This window comes from Acomys russatus, chromosome 21 (assembly GCF_903995435.1).
Source record: "Acomys russatus chromosome 21, mAcoRus1.1, whole genome shotgun sequence".
Taxonomy (NCBI): domain Eukaryota; kingdom Metazoa; phylum Chordata; class Mammalia; order Rodentia; family Muridae; genus Acomys; species Acomys russatus.
In genome coordinates, this window is record NC_067157.1 from 38,950,037 (window position 1) to 38,967,487 (window position 17,451).

The 17,451-nt window shown below is 41.8% G+C and overlaps 1 protein-coding gene across 8 annotated transcripts in view; it reads right to left on the reverse strand.

Annotated features, from left to right (window-relative positions):
- The window catches only part of Hivep2 (HIVEP zinc finger 2), a 193,625-nt gene that overhangs the window by 145,232 nt on the left and 30,942 nt on the right, over positions 1–17,451 (reverse strand). For 5 of the 8 annotated variants that reach the window (XM_051164190.1, XM_051164195.1, XM_051164191.1 and 2 more), the window contains exon 2: positions 6,627–6,693. The exons of 2 other annotated variants lie outside the window; for them this stretch is intronic. The gene's annotated coding sequence lies outside the window, so the exon portion shown is untranslated. Of the gene's footprint in view, positions 1–6,626; positions 6,697–17,451 lie in introns of all 8 variants that reach the window. One more of the 8 variants, XM_051164194.1, reaches the window with a different exon arrangement.

The window sequence follows — 17,451 nt, forward strand, 5'->3', positions numbered from 1 at the left end:
AAAGAACTATACCTTAACAGTTGTATATGTATATATGTGTGTGTGTGTGCATGTGTGTATACATACATATATACATGTACATATATATATATACATATATATATACATATATATATATTCCATTCAGGAATAGACTAATTAAAATTGTATGTACTTTCAATAGATGATATGACAATATAAGCTATGTTTCATGATGGCATTTATGGAGTTGGCACAGTGTAGTTTGTATTGTTCCACATATTTTATTTTACTTAGTTTATCTCTGGAACAATTCTGAGTAAACACTGTTACTTCTCCTATTTATTTTACAGAGGAGAAAACTGTCTTAAGTTAGCTTTCCCAAGGGTATAGCTGGTAAGTAGTAGGGTAGTAGTTTGAGCTCTAGAGATGACAGTATTCACACAGGGTACATGTTGTAACAATTCTCCTACCCTGTCCTCATGACTGAACACCAGACATTGCCCTCAGATCTCCCTGAATCTTCGCAAGTACCCAGGAGCTGACTTGAACTCATATTGATAATGGTCTGCATCAATCACAACTTAGTATTCTAGAGCATATAAACCAATCCAAATCGATACTCACAACAATCGTGTTCCATGACCAAAAGCATAAGTTGGAGCACATTCATCTTTAGCAATTTAAAAAGTTGTTGGAAAAAATAAAATTTAAAGTTACATTTTGATTTTAATGATTCAAAGATTGACTTTATAGCCAGTTTATCTTGTCATTAACAGCACCTTGTTCCCCCCCCACCCCGTACAATCTTATACCCTTTTATTTTTAATTTGTTGTCTTTAAATCATTTTAAGTCTGTCGGGGGTTGGTCTGGTGCTTTGTATTCTAATGATAATTATTGGCTCCCAAGATGTGGTTGATACCCAAATGAGTACACTCCCATACCGCAAAATGTTTGTAACCTTGTCTAAAAACTCATTCCTGTTTAAGCAATAAAAAGCCCACACACCTGGTCAGGTAAATGGGATCGGCATGACTATGGTTCTCAGGCTTTGAGGACAGAGAGGATCTTGGGAGAGAGAGACCACAAGGGAGGAAGAGAAGGAAGAGGAAGACAGGATGGGGGAGAAAGAAACAGAATGGCACCATGGGTTAGCGAGGGAAAGAAAACATGGTTGGATCAGCATGGATGGAGAGATGGAGAACATTAAGAAGTGTTTTGGGATCATGGATGGGAGGTAACCTGAGATGGGGCTGGGAGGTAAACACAGTTTAGAAGGTTAATATCTGCCATGCCCCAGGTAAAGTCTTGTTCTAATTAAACATAACTAGTATCTGTATTTTCACTGTTAGTGAGATAGAAAATACCACTCTAATAATAAACATTTATTAGGCCATACTTTTAAACTAACCCAACATAAGTCCATCTAGTATCCACTGAAATGTCCATTTTACAAAGCAGAAGTATGAAGGAACTTTTCTAAGGCCTTAAATTCTTAATTCTTTTATTACCCTCCTCCATCTTATTTACTCCTCTTTTGTCTTTTTGTATTTTACTTTCTGGTTATTTAATTTGTTCCTTGGCCTAAATGCCATTGGCTACTGGTACCCAAGCCTACAGCTTTCTTCCAAAACATCATGCTCCACAGTAGGCGCCTCAAAGTTGTGTCTAGGACAAGCCTACATCATCTGCAGGACCAACCTCCAAATCTTATGTTTTCAGAGAGTTTGACCATAAGTGTCAAGTTATGGTCCCTAAGATCATAGCACAGTGGCCATTCCAGGATTCTGACTATTTGGTTGCCATTTTTTCCTTAAAATTCCTAACTGTCCCTTTCCAAAGACTCCCCCTTATCAGCATGTATAAATAGGCTCCCATCTATGTAGAAGTGTTTCCTGACTTCTCCATCTCCCACTGTCTAACATCTCACCCTTCCTATGCATAGCCAGTCCTTCGAAATCACAAACTTCAGGAGAGAGTAAGGCATAGCTGCTGTTCTCCTGGAATTCCAGTTTTTGGTGAGTCCTCAATAATAGTTCTCTTGTTTAATGGAGATGCTCCAAAAGGAAGAAAGACCAAAAGTGACAAATACTTCAGCAGGCTCATTACTAAAAAAGTGCAGCCAATAGCAAAAATGTATAAAAAGGTCTCAACTTCAAAAACCACACACGGAAAGAAGAAAATCTCAGTCTATATCTATACACACTCATCAGATGGCCAGAAGGACTGTATCAGAGTGGGGCAATTGGATTCCATATGTAGTGCTGAAAAGGGAATAAATTGACACATACCCCTTTAAAAAGGCAAATGGAGCCATGCAGTGGTGGTGTATACCTTTAATTCCAGCACTTGGGAGGCAGAGGCAGGCGGATCTCCATGAGTTCGAGGCCAGCCTGGTCTACAGAGCAAGTTCTTGGACAGCCAGAGCTGTTACACAGAGAAACCCTGTCTTGAAAACGAAACAAAACAAAACAAAACAAACAAACAGCAAGTGGAAAAAGGTACTAGAATTGATGCACACAAGTTCTTGATGCAGTAACTCCACCCCTAGGCTACACCCTACAGATGTGTATTCTGGTGTGCAGAGAACAACTGTTCGTTGTACAAAGAACCCAAATTCATGCATGGTAAAATGGCTAAATGACCTTCATGCAATGGAATCAACACTGCCATGAGAGCGAGTGGCTGGTGCATAAATTGTGAATTAATCTCATTAACATGTACTGAGTGAAATAAGCCAGATGCACGAAAAAGCAAAGCATATGATCTCAAAGCTATCAATTACAAAAATAGGCAGAACTGAGAGAGATGGTGTCCAAAGTCAGGATTTAGCTGCCTTGGGCTTCTGCAGAGACTAAAAGGGGCAAGAGGGTACCCTTAGAATGCTAAGAACACTCTAGATTTTGCTAAAACTGATGCTCACTCAATTTTTAAAATGACTAACATTCCTTCCTGTCCATGTTTTATTACACACACACACACACACACACACACACACACACACACACACACACACAAACCTAGATTTGATTTGTCCTGATCATCTCTCTAGAACTCTTTGAGTCCACCTATGTCTTACACAGCAGACACTGAGATTCTGTGGCCAAGGACTAAGTCTCTGTCATCTTGTACATACTGACTCTTAACAAGTACTCCTGAGAGAGTCCATCTTAGCTACTTCTGGCCAGTCCTGTTCTCCTAATTGCTAAGTCTATGTCTTCAGCCTCTCTGCTGGGCTCTAGAGCTTGGAATGTACCTGAAAGCACTGTAGTAATAATAATCAGCTCTTGGAGGAAGAACTGGCTTTGAGTCCAGAAATTTATATAAATTGTGACTTTCACCTCTCACAAGCAGCTGGCAGTTATCACTCCCACTTTAGAGAACAGGAAACTGAGGCTACCTGAGGTAAAGTAACAGACCATACCAGTACACAGGAGGCAGTTGGGGAAACAAAGTGGAAATCAGGTTATTAGCAATGCGAAGCCACACCTTTCCACAGACTGAGAGCACCGATTCACCAAATGGACAGCGTGGGCCACTGCTTTCCTCAAAGGCCTGCCTGTCTTCCTTGTCCTTGGCAGTCTCACCACTGCACTTCCCTGTCACCTAAACTGCATTCCTGGGACTACCTTCTCTTTCCTACTCTTCACACAGACTCTGCTCAGTCACGCGGTGCTGTCTCCTAAGCCTGACAGCCCATCCGGTCTACATTGCTCTTGACACCATAGCATTGGTCCAGACCCTAAGTTCTACGTTTCCGTGAAGGAAGACTGTAATGGCCTGCACGCCGTATCTCCCAAATCCCAAATTCAGACACTACCCGAGTCCTCACAGCCACCATTACAACACACCATGATGGACAGAGTCACAGGCGAGCTCTCCCTCAAGCCTCCTTCCTTGTGTCTCCATTCCTTCTCCATCCACTCCGCCATCCAACCATGTGCGCATGTGCTGCTCACCCTGAGAACTGCCTTGCTGCCTTCCTGCCTCAGTGCTCTGTGTGCCAGCACTTTCAGAATGTATTACGTGTGGTTGTTGTGTTTTGTTTTGTTTTCTTTTGTCTACTTGCTTCTGTAACATGCAATTCTCACTCACAGTATATTAGGTCTTGGGGCAGGTACATATTTGTCTTTATTGCATGCCTTGGCCAGCATACAACATCTAACCAAAAATACTTGAACAAATGAATTAATAAATGAAACCAATTATATATGTATAAATAGCCCATTGCAGCAAATTTCTTTTTATCTTTATTTCTATGTGTATTGTATCTGTATACACATGTTCATGAATGTATGCACATGTGTATACATACATGGAGAGGCCATAGCCTGATATTAGGTGTCTTCCTATGTTGCAATCCACCTTACTTTTGAGGCAGGGTCTCTCACTGAATCCAGAGCAAGAGTATTTGGCCAATGAGCTTCAGATATCTTCATCCCCACTGCTAGGATTACAGATGTATGCCACCATGCCTGGCTTTTCCTTCCTCTTTTCATACATATGTGCATGTACTAGGCATGTCTGTGTGTATGCATGTATGTTCACATGTGTGGCTGCATGTCTGTGCACGGCTGCAGCTGTGTGCACATGAAGTTCGAATCTGTCAGTCAAACCTCAACCCCTCCCATAATATGGCAGCTGGCTCAGGAAATCCACTGTTTATATATTCCAAGGCACACACTACCTTTACAGGGTTCTGGAGAACTCTACAAATGGAGGCCTGTCCGAATTCCTCGTCTCTTTTTAAAGTAAGTCCAACAAGAATGTTCACAAAGGAAACAATGTTGATTCACAACCCTCTTTGTGAATCTGCTAGCAAGTACCTTCAAGTAAGAGGTGAAAACAACATCTGGCTCCTGCAGAAGCATCCTCAGAGCATCCTGCCACCCCCTTTCACCCTCACTTCTGCTCCTTCTACTCTGGACCATTCAAGATTCTGGTCTGAAGTTAAAATGGAGGAGAGAAAATAGTAAAGATCCATTTAGGGCTGAAAGTGGTGATACACTTGAGATGCTGAGGCAAGAGGATCTCGAGAGATTTCAAATTCCAGTCCTGCTTGAGTTACATAGCATGACTATCTCGGGGGTGGGGTGGGGGTTCTGTATAGAATAGGCTATCTTTTTTATCCTAACCTCTGAACCTTAGCTCAAGTTTTCCACAGAACAAAAGCGGTCTGAGACCTGATAAGGTTATTCTCAAAGCAACTAGCAAAGAGCAGAATGCCTCTTCTTTCTATCCCGGATTGGCCAGGAATGTGGACAGGTCAACAGTGAAGAAGTCGTGCCATCTATCCTGATGAAGAAATGAAGCAAACGGCAGCTGGGATGGTGGTGGGGGTGGCTGAGAGAAGCAGTGAGAGAAGAAATAGCATCTGATTTGCATGAGAGGCCAGGAGAATACTGCAGTTTTACTCAGCTCACCACTCCACAGACACTTGTCATTTTAGTAAAAGGCAGCAGATTCAGAGTGCATGCCCATTGCCACAAAGGAGAAAACCAAACGCAGGGGTCAGTAGACCCTATGCATGTAAAGCTACCATTTAACAGTGCTCTTTAGAATGAGACAGGAAATCATCACCCAAATGCCCTTCCCTCCAAGACATCCAGAAAAGCGGTACCCATACTGGCATTACCAGAGGGAAGAAGAGCAGTTTTCTTGCAGGAACCTGCATGAACTGTCCCTCCTTGATTCTCCTCTGTTGGAACGAGAGAAGAGGCAGAGGAGAATGGCAAGGCTTGCAAATATGGAAGACCCTATTCTAGGACATCTGTGGGCTACCAGACCTGATCAAGACAGATAGACAGACAGACAGACAGACAGACAGACAGACACACACACACACACACACACACACACACACACACACACACTGTGATCAGAACTGAGCCAGCTTTCTCTCCCACAAACTTCCCCCCTCCCCCAGCACCGTGCTTTGAATGCATTTGTATACACATCTCCTGACAGACTAGATGTTCCCATGCAGCTGAAACCTCTGTCGTTTATCTAGAAGCGTCATCCTGCTTTTAAACACCTACAGCAAAGGTACGAGTCACTGTGAGCAATAACTGCACTTGCATTTCAGGTTTTCTCTTGACTTCGTGTTTCTCAACTTCATATTTCTCAACTTCGTATGATCACCACCATAAAAACAGCTGGTGGATTGATTTGCACTTTTCTAGCATCCTTATGTATGTGTGGTACATGAGCTTCCCCCAGCCCTACCCTTTCTAGTAGAAGGTGTTTATTACTTTACAAATTCCAGGGAAGTTTGTGAGAAATGAAAATATAAATAAATCCATATTTAATAAGCTATTGAGATACATAGCAAACATCTCATAACCGGTAGCTATGATCTCTGACATGATAAATCTAAATATTATTTATATTGTGATAATGACTTTTTGAGTAGGTTTCCAGAATCAAAATAATGTCTAGAATAAATTTTCAAATATACATATATATATCTGCAAGTCCTTTTTGGACTATTTCAAAGTTCAGCTACTATCCAGCACTTTGGAAGCTAAGTAACAGAATCTGGAAAAGGAGGAGAGTGATTTCCTTGCACAAATAGTGCTTCTACCACCCCTCCTTTTTAGGCTTAGCACTGTGACTTCTGCAAAAGTAAGCTCAAAAGAGTTAAGGAAATCAAGTTTGGGTTTCCTACCTGGACATCTGCTTCTGGTCCTAGTCACAGCTTCTCATAATCTTGAGTCTCAGGTAAATTCACCAATCTGCTGACAAGAAGTTTGATATTATAATTGCTTCATCTACAGTGCATACATTAAAATGTGGCTGTGAAAACGGAATCTCTAGGTTTGAATTGCGAGAGCATAAACACGTGGAGGAAGGAGGAGGAGTGTCAGAGAACACCTGCTCTGTCAAGCTATGGTGGAGTACCACAGTGCTCCACAAAACAAAAAATTTTAACTCAGAAAACATCTTAGGATGCCAGGTATGCTGGCCGCACACCTTTAATCCCAGTGCTTGGGAGGCAGAGGCAGGAGGCTCTCTGTGAATTCAAGACCAATCTGAACTACACACAGAGTTCCAGGCCAGCCAGAGACACAGTGAAACCTTGTGTGAAAGAAACAGAGAGGGAGGGACAGAGGGAGGAACAGAGGGAGGGACAGGGGGAGACGAGGAGGGAGGGAGGAAGGGATGGATAGAAGAGGGAAAGGAAATACTTAAAAAGCAATGCGATAAATGGTGATGGCGTTGGATGATAACCTAAAGAATAAAACAGGTATCTGTGAGTCCAGATTGAGATTAACCAATAAAATATACTGATAAATGTCCCACCTCTGCACAAACATCTCAAGAGAGAAAACATCATTTTTACACAATTAAGCATGTTGCTTGGCAGAAAATATGTAGTAACTTTATAGCGGGGAAGAATGCCTCTATCTCAACCTGGTGATCAATGTCACCAGGGCACAGGTGTAATAATGTGACATCCCCCTCACAAAATCTATTATCCTCCACTCAACCCATAACTTGAGTCTATAAATTTCCTGGCCAATATTCTTCAAAATGGCCATTCCTATACAAATTGAGTGGAGTACATCATGGTATATAATTATGCTATCATGTGTCACACTATAAATGAATGCCTAATTAATACTGAATAAACTTTTAGGCAAACTAAATTCTTCAAGTGAGTTAACCAGCCATCCAAATCAACAAGACTCACTATTTTTCTTTCCTTTCTTTTGTTCTTTCTATTTGTAGGTAGTGTAATTGTATACATGTACATATGTTTGCTCATCCATGGATGCACTTGTGAAACCCAGAAATCTAACAGGTGTCTTATTCCCCGCCCTCTCTCTCCACTTAAAACTTTTTCCAAGAAAGGGTCTTTTGATGAACCTTGAGTTCACTATTTTAGCTAGAATGGCAGGCCAAGGAACCCCAGGGATCCTCCTGTCTCTACCCTACCAGGTCTGGGGTTACAGGTGCATGTCTCCATACCAAGGTTTTATATTGATGGTAGAGATTTGAACTCGTGATCTCAAGCTTACACGGCCATCTCTCAATTCTCCAGTTTTAGGTCAGCCTTTCTCAATGGTGACTTGATGAATTTTGTTACATGGTAAGTTTTTTTCTCTTATTTTAATGACTTCAAATCAGCCCAGAATAACATCTTCAAGTGCTACACACCAGTTTTTGTTGTTTGTTTGATTGCTGGACCACAAACAATAAGCCTATTTCATGAATAGGGACAATGCACCTTAAATAGATGGATCTAGTGTCTATTTAAATAGGTCCACACTCTCTTTCAATGGCATCACCCTGCTAACATTACAATGGTTCAAGACCTTCTGAGCACCCTAGCTAGAGCTACTGTTTGAAAATGGGCGTTCCCTGAGTGACAGCAACAGAGCACACAAGACAGGTGGGATACTGATGAATAAAATAACAAATACGTGCAATGAAACAGGATGTCATCAATGAGAACAGACAATCTTGAATACCTAACTGCTAAGCCACCAAACTTACACGGAACTTCTAATGATCCCTTAATGGGAGCAGCAAAGAGTCAGCTCCTTCTATAACATATAACTTACAAGACTGTGCAATATATCCCCCAGACATGTGACTTAAGACTTTAGATATTAACCACTCTACGCCAACACATTAAGGGTGCATCAAACAATAATTTGAAAAATCAATGTTGTTCAGGCCAGAGAGCATACTTCCTACAAATCTGTCCTTCCCTTGCCGGTAACCAAGTGTGGACATTAAAGCCATGGCTCCTGCTCTCATCTACCAGTAATGATAACAACGCTCATGGGCTCAAGAGCTTCTTTGCCGGGAGTGAATTCAAGACACCTGAGGTAAAGCACATAACCTCCGGGATACAGTGTTCACTCTGAGACTTCACTTTATGGAGTCCTCAGCCAGGAGAGCTGAGTCAAGGGCATCCCAACATCACTCAGGGATTCTGATAAGTGATTTCAAAACTTGCTAGAAGGCAAAGAACCAGTGTGGTAGGGACTCTTTTGCACTGTGTTTTCTTTTTAAAGGTTCCATCACTTTCAATGCCTTCTTAGAGTCCACAATACTTATCTCCTACATATTTCTCTCTCCCCTCGTTTCACTGTAACAAAACTAAGGAGGAAGCACCAATGTTGATGCATATCATGGCAGCAGTTTGTGGTTTGGAAGACCTGTTCTATGGGAAGTGGCCTAAACGTCATCAGTTGTTTTGCTAATTGTCTAAGGAGCAGATAGAAAGCCTGCCGGTAGTTACACATCAGGGCAAACTCACTCTCCAAGGGCCACAAACAAATACGAAACGTTGTATCAGGATGAGAGTTGAATTTCTAGAAGTTTTTAGACGTTCAAACTCTGAACTTCAACTAGTATTTGACAAGTACCCCCAAATGACAGGAAAAAATAAATAAGCAGAATAGGGACATACAGTCCCCACTTCTGTTTCCACGTGTTGAACTAATTATCTTCAATATGATCTCATTCATTCCCTTAAGAGTCATTTCCAGAAAACTCCATACCTAACACTTTGGAAAAAACTGGCTGAGAAAAGGGGTTTGAGTGTCATATACACTTTCGTTTATAATTTGTATTTCCCTAGAAATGTGAACAATAGCACACTCAGTGCTAAAAAGCCAAAGAAAACACATAAGAAAAACAGTAGATGGATGTGATTATTTCATTCCACACATTATTTTTTAAGCACACTGATATGAAATTAACAAAAAGTTAATTTCATATCAGTGTGCTAGGGTAGAAATCTTAACTTGATATGGATTTTAGCTCACATATTTCTTCCAAAATTAAAATAAGACAACCCAGTGAAACTGGATTGCATGGTCAGAGTCCAACACAGTCCTCTCTTGCCCAAGAGGAGAGGAAGGAATCAGAACTTCACTCATACTCGCAAGCTTCCACTACTAGGAAAGAATCAACCATCCCTGTAACACTCTGCTGGGGGTGGATAACTATCTCCACCTTTAAAGGCTGCTCAGTCAACGTGTTTCACAGGTGGTACCCAACACCCTCATGCTCTGTTTTATCAGTCAAGTAACCATTGACAACCCATGTTCTCATATCTTTGGATCTGTGTTAACAGTAGTAGGCTTTGTGTCACATGCACTGTTGGGATCACTCTTCTTCCTTCATGACTATTAAAATTAACTTAACTAAACACTCTCAATAACCATGCTTGCTTATACTATTCCTAATGCAGACTGTCTTTCAAAATCATTTAAAGAACAGCAACCTTCCACTGTCTTTCAAAATGTTACCTCTCCTATATGAGAGACTGGAGCATACATTGACCTCCCATCCCTCAATGCAACAACCTGTTAATTCCATAAAACCATAGCTATCCCATTTGAGAGTTCATCAAATGGCCAGTCCTCTAAACCAAGCAAAACTCAAATCTGCCTGGATGTTAGACCACACAGCCATCTCCTTCAAGCCATTCATCCACACCCATGCTTTTAAAGCTTACAGAAGAATGTGACGTTAAAGGCTGCTCGTTTTATCCTTTGCCACATCCACTAGCTCCATGCGAGGCCAAACACACCACCAAATCACATTGTTCAAATACAGGCAGTTCTCAACTTACAAACACCTGACGAAAACCAAAAATGAAACCAGCTGCTGCAAACACTATCAGAGGCCTTGCTATCACCCCTGGGGACAACCGGCTGTCATGCAGAAATTGTAAACCTTTGAAGAGAGGTTGACAGAAGAAAGATAGAAGCAATAAAGGCAGGACCAGAAAGGAAAACCACACAGAATAGGTGCCTCATCTCAGCACTACACAATAAACCATGGATGGATGGATGGTTTGATGGATGGAGGGATGGATGGATGAGTGGATAAGTGGATGGGTAGGAGGATGAATCAGTAGGTGAGTGAGTGGGTAGGAAGATGAATGGGTGGATGGGTGGGTAGATGGATGAATAGATGGGTGGATGGGTGTGTGAGTGAGTGGGTGGGAGGATGGATGGATGGATGGATGGATGGATGGACAGACGGACAGACTAGAGGGTGGGTGCATGGATGAATGGGGAGATGGGTGGGTGGATGGATTTCCATGTTCATCTTCATAATTCCATCTTCATTTATCCTTATCCTGCTCCAACTACATGTCAACAAACCTTCTTAGGCTCCTGATTCATGAACTGGATCTTCAAGGACTACAAACCAAAAATAAATAGATAACTGTGATAAACAAAAGACCGATCATGAGCCCAGGACCAATCTACAGACATATATTTGCCAAAGTTTAGGTGGAGAGCAGTTGACAGAGACAGACACACATAGCAGAAGTAGGATGTTGGGATCTCCATTTAATAAAGCATAATTATTAAATAAGAAACCAGAGAAATGAGGCCTTTGTGTAAAACAGAAACAACAAATACAGAACTAAGGTGAAAGCAGATGCTAAGTCTGGTTTGGCATGAGTCTTAAATACTCCCCAAGAGCACCTCGGCCTTTACTTGGATGGCTTTAGTGAGTCATTCTGAACACATCTGAAGCCTAGTAACATGTCAGTTCATTTATATTGGGTACTGTTAACTTATCCTGAACCTCCTGAAATTCCTAGTCGCTCTGGCTGGCCTTCAATAGTATCTTCCTCAGCTGCCTCTTCCCAAGGAAATTCAGTGTCAGAATCACAAAGTTCAGAGGCATAAAAGGCCTTTTTTAGTTTAATGACCTTCAATGAAGATCCACCAGCGTATTCAATAGTCCAGCCTATGCTATAAATGATTCCCTGGTCAGAACCTTGCTCACTTCTTTTCATGCAGGACCCCGATGCTATATACTACGGAGACCATACAGCGGTCAGTGTGAAAGGTGCTCTAAGAACTTCAACAATCCCCAGCTCTTATTCAGCCCTATAAAGTGATCCTACTTTATCTATAATATTCTCTCTTCCAGGGATGCCATCTTCCAGCTCTATTTCTCCTTCCAAAGATGTTAACCATTCTTCAAGGCCTATATTTTTCATAGACTCTAGCCCACTTCCTTCCTGTAACTGGTCTTGATCTTTATCTATGAACTTGCAGTTGTTTTATCCCTTCCATTCCCGTCTTTTGGGATATTGAGTTCCTTGCGCATGCGTCACTGATGCAAGCTTGCACAGTCTCTGAGAATGCAAACAACACCAAAGTTCTTTCTGTATCCTTCCTAGACCATTGCCAGAATCAGGCCAGGTACTTGATTATTCTTAGCTACCATTGTGGTGCCAGATCAGAAAGGAAAAGAAATGATTCAGGAGGCAAGTTTGAGCACGTAGTTTTGACGAAAATATAAGACCTACAGTTAAATAGCCAGGTCCTTCCTGTCCCGTGAATCAATTCGAGTCTAACTGGTAGGATGTCAATGTAAGGACAACACTGCCTATTTCAGGTTTTTCACTAGGACCTAATTGTGTACCTACAGTAAAAGACCTCTCACCTCTTCCTTCCTCTCTCTGACAAAAATAAACTCCCAAGTTCTATAACCACTGACAACACAATTCTGCAAAGAAGAGCAGAGTAACCCCAAACAACTTCTTAGCCTATTTACACAATATTCAAAGCAATTTTTCAGTATGTATAGTACCACAAGCCTGTAGCCTCAGCTACTAAAAGAGGCCAAGACAGAGGATCACTGGGGTCTAAGTGGTCAAGGCCCACCTTGGTTTTCTTTGCTATGTGGAGCCTCTGTATACGCTAGCACTGGTGTTAAGTTTTCCTAATTAGTATGTATGCTAAAATATCTACTTTTAATAGATGTGTCATACTCCAGGGAAATCATCATGATCTATGAAAGGATAATTAGCCACATAAAACATGATCCAACATTAGCTATGTAAAAGAAAGAAGACACATCTTCAGATCTATATGCAAAATTATTATCTGAACTTTTTTGGTGACTTTAAAGTAAGCTGTGTTTTGTGGAAAAGAAGTATGCTATGTACTAAATAATAATCCAAAATGCTTTTGTATTAGAACTATATACATGACGATTTGTACTCCAAAAGTATATCCTATGTATTTTAAGATAATTTAAATATAAACAAGGCAGGTGGGAGTAGAGCAACACCAATGAACATCTAAGAATGAACAAGGTACTAACATTCATGTACTAAAATATTTGAGATCATATGGACTAACATGCAAAAAATGCTTGTCCATCTTTTTAGTCAGAAATGTTCTCTGGAGGGGGAGACCTGGTGGCACTCAGAGGAAGGATAGCAGGCTACCAAGAAGAGACTTGATACCCTATGAGCATATACAGGGGGAGGAGGTCCTCCTCAGTCACAGTCATAGGGGAGGGGAGTAAGGGGAAAATGGGAGGGAGGGAGGGAGGAATGGGAGGATACAAGGGATGGGATAACCATTGAGATGTAACAAGAATAAATTAATAATTAAAAAATATTTTAAAAAAGAAATGTCTCTATGTCTTTAATGTGGATGTAGATGACCATCTGAAACCTACATATTTGCTTATTTATCTGGTTATTTTATTTCAATTCATTACAAGATTCTTGTAGAATCTCCATAACGATCCAGGAATATAGCATCTGAAGGGGCAGAAGATCGCTGTCTCCTGGGGCCAGCTGAAGGAGTCCTTCATGCATTTGCTGCCCCCTTCACTCTTCAGTTGTTGTGCCATCTTGACATTTGTGTTCTTCCTTCTAAATGCCTTGGGTCTTATTTCTTAACGTCTTGTTTCTGATTTTAATTTCTTACTTTCTGTCAGTGGTTCCTTGGGCAACCAATGGAGTATGCGCTGCCAGTGGCACTCTTTCCAGCTGCTTTGCATACACTTTGCGAATCGCCTCTTGAGGACCAGAGCACGAAGCCTGTGGAAACTGATCTTGGAGAAAGGACAAACAGACTGAGCAAAGGCTCGGGAGGTGCTTTAGATCACTGTGCTTTGAGAAGCCATCTTACACTGACGCAGCCCTTTCTGATGTGACAGCCCAATGTTCAACTGAAATTGGCTGACACTCAATGATAATTTAAACTGAGGATTTGGTTTTTTTTTTTTTTTTTTTTTTTTTCCCTGAGACGGGGCATCATGAAGCCCAAGCTGGTCTCAAACTCCCTAGATAGCTAACACTGGCCTTGAAAGTTTAATTCTCGTCCCTCTACTTCCCTACTGCTGAGTTCACAGGCACGCAGCATCATGTCACTTGTACAAATGTTTCCCTGCGAATCCTCCACCTCTTCTCCTACCTCCTTTGAGGAAGAGGAGGATGAGGTTTGAGGTGAGGAAGGACGAAGAGAACGAAGAAGTCTTTTTTTTAAAAAGATTTATTTATTTATTATTATGTATACAGTGCTTTATCTGCATGTATACCTGCATGCCAAAAGTGGGCATCAGATCCCACTATGGATGGTTGTGAGACACCATGTGATTGCTGGGAATTGAACACAGGACCTCTAGAAGAGAAGCCAGTGCTCCTACCCTCTGAGCCATCTCTCCAGCTCTAGATGCTAGAGTCTGAACAGTAATGTTCCTTATCACCAAAAGCCACTCAGGCATACAGGATAGAAGTGTTATCACTCCTTCTCAAGGAGCAGCCTCAGAGGTCTGCATCCACAATGGCTGGCTTACTTCTTAAATCTGAGCATTCCTGCATCCCATCTCAGACCCCCTACCTGTGCCGTTGAACCTGCAAACCCAAATCCTAGAAGCACCCCTATACACAGCTAGCCATAACACAGCTCAAAACTTCTGACTGAAACAATCATCCAGGGCTTCCAAAAGCTGTCAGTCTAAGCCCTAAAGCCCCATGACCCCTACTTAACTAGCACAGCGTAGTCTTCACAGAAGGCTACTATCTGCCAGCCACTGGATAAAATAAACTCTAAAAAAAAAAAAAATCAAGAAAATAAAGATCAAAGACGGCCTCTGCCCAGGGAGCTTCCATTTCTAATGAGTGCCACACAAAGCACAGACATAAGAACAAAAACTTAAAAGTGTCTAGAAGGAACATTTCAGGGTATCCCAGGGCATGGTGGGCACATACACACTGAGGGGGGCACAGCCAAAACTTGGCAGAGTGCTTTTAGGACTCAGAAAAGACATTTTCCAGGCGAGACTTGAGCAGAATTTAAAGAGGAAGGAGATTTTCAAGTAGGTCTTGAAGAGATATGGAGATTGCCAGAGGACTCTGAAGATCAAGGAGAAAATATGTATAGCCTTGTCTCTAGGTACCACAGTCAACACAAAGAGAAAAAGGAGTGTCCCGCAGGATCATAAAAAGCTAAGATACTGGCTTAGACAGAACACCCTAAAAAGAAGCTTTATAAATATACATTATCCTTTGAGGCAGACATGCAGCACTGTTACCCCCAATCTATAGCAAAGAAGCTAAGGCTCATTTGAAACTCTTATGTGAGTCATTGTAGGTCAGGGATGGAAATTGCCTTTTGTATGAACTCTTTGCCCAGCTTGACTTCCCCAGTAGAAAAATCATTAAGTCATTCTCATTCCTTCCAAACAGTAAAGCATCCAAAACCATCATATATATATATACCTTTCTCCATATTAAGAATCCTCAGGAGAAAGAGAGAGAGAGAGAGAGTGCTTTGACATGTGTGCATCCACACTCAGACCTTCATGACTGGGTTGCCCATCTGTGAGTACACAGAGTGTGCGCTCTGTGTGTGTGTGTGTGTGTGTGTGTGTGTGTGTGTGTGTGTATGTGTGTGTGTGTGTGTGTGTGTGTGTCTAAAAGGCAGAATATGTCCCTAACTGACTGTGCATCATTTCTTAACTACCTACTGCATTTTCCTATTTGTTTGTATGGATGCTTCCACGCTAACATTTGTAGCAAGCTATATTGAAAAGTAAAAAGTCAGCCAGACTATCCATGATTTACGATCAAGAAAATTATTCAAATTTGTAATAGTGGCTTAGTCTTTTACATGTTTTTCATGTGCCTATGCAGTCCAATATAGTAACCACCAATACCGCATGACTTTATATTTTAAACGTAAGACAGTATTGAATAATTGTAAATTTAAAATATAGTTCCTCAATTGCAGTAATACTCAGGTTTTAAAAGCCTCATCTCACCCAGAACAGAGGTAAGTTATGTCTATCAGCGCAGGAAGGTGCTTGAAGAGCTATGCTGTGAAGTCTCTCCCATCCTGGAAACGCAATGACAGAACCAAACATATACATGGTTTTGTTTATATCTAAAGATGTACTTTGCTTCCTTCCACCAATCCCTTCCCAAGCCGCTCTAGGAAACAAATTCCTTAGTCCTTTTATGTCATAAGAGCTCTCTTTTTGCAGTCCCTTTCATCCTCATTCATAGGAGTGCACATTGCTCTGCCCTGCGACAGTTAGTTCTGGATGGCCAGGGGAGGCATATTTGAGCACATGACCCCAAAACAGTGGGTCTACCATGGTTATGGTCAGAGACCATGCTGGAATAACCTACACAGTAAAAATATAGATATAAAAGAAAGACATCCTCAACTTTAGACATTGTCACATGATGTGACACCCACAAAGACCATGCTTGCAATTGAGTACGTGTACACACACACACACACACACACACACACACACACACACACTCAATGTAGTAGTTGACTTTCTGTTTGCTGTTCTAAGCATATTGACCAAATGCAATTTGGGAAACAAAAGGTATATTTCAACTTCAACGTCTACATCCCAGGCCATCATGAAGGGAAGCCAGGCCAAGACCTGGAGTCGGGAACTGAAGCAGAAACCTGGGAGGGACGCAGCTCACTGGCTCACTTCCTCTTGCTCGCTCAGCTACTTTCCTCACACAGCTTGAACCTACAGGTCTAGGGAGGGCACCACCCACAGTGGCCTGGGCCTCCAACATGAGGCCGCTGTGATGGAGACAATTCCTCAATTGAAGTTTCGTCTTCCCAAGTGACTCTAGTGTGTCAAGTTGACAAAAATCAAGGCAGCACAAGTCAGGCTACAGTTCTGTGCTGGGACGGATGTAGTCACAGCTACCCTGGTCCACAGGAAGCCTGGAGGCTGCAGACTGGAGACACCTCGGAAGCGTGGTGAAGTTTGGTGGCCATTACACAAGGCAACTGTTTAATGGAAACACTACTTGGTCTACATTATCTAAAGAAGAGGGAACCAAGTTATTTCAGAAGCAGGAAAGGGAATGTACTTGGCACATGTCAATCAGAAAAGTACCGTCCTGTTACCCATGATATGCCACTTGTCCCTTACACTGAAGGGTGGCAGAACTGGTGCTCACAGTGCCCTAAGGGACTTGACTCCATAGCTTAGGAGAGGTTTCAATGTGATCCTCAATCAGACAATTACATCACCTCCAAATCTCACATCTGAAGAGCCAGATGACAAAACTTGTGCTCTGCGAGCTGCTTCTAGACCATGGAAAGAGAAAAGTCTCTTCGTAATATTAATGGGATAGATCCAAAGTACCTGAAATATGAACAACTATCTGAGTCTTAAACACAGTGGGTGAAAAACCCCACATCAACAGCTGCTAGATGCAA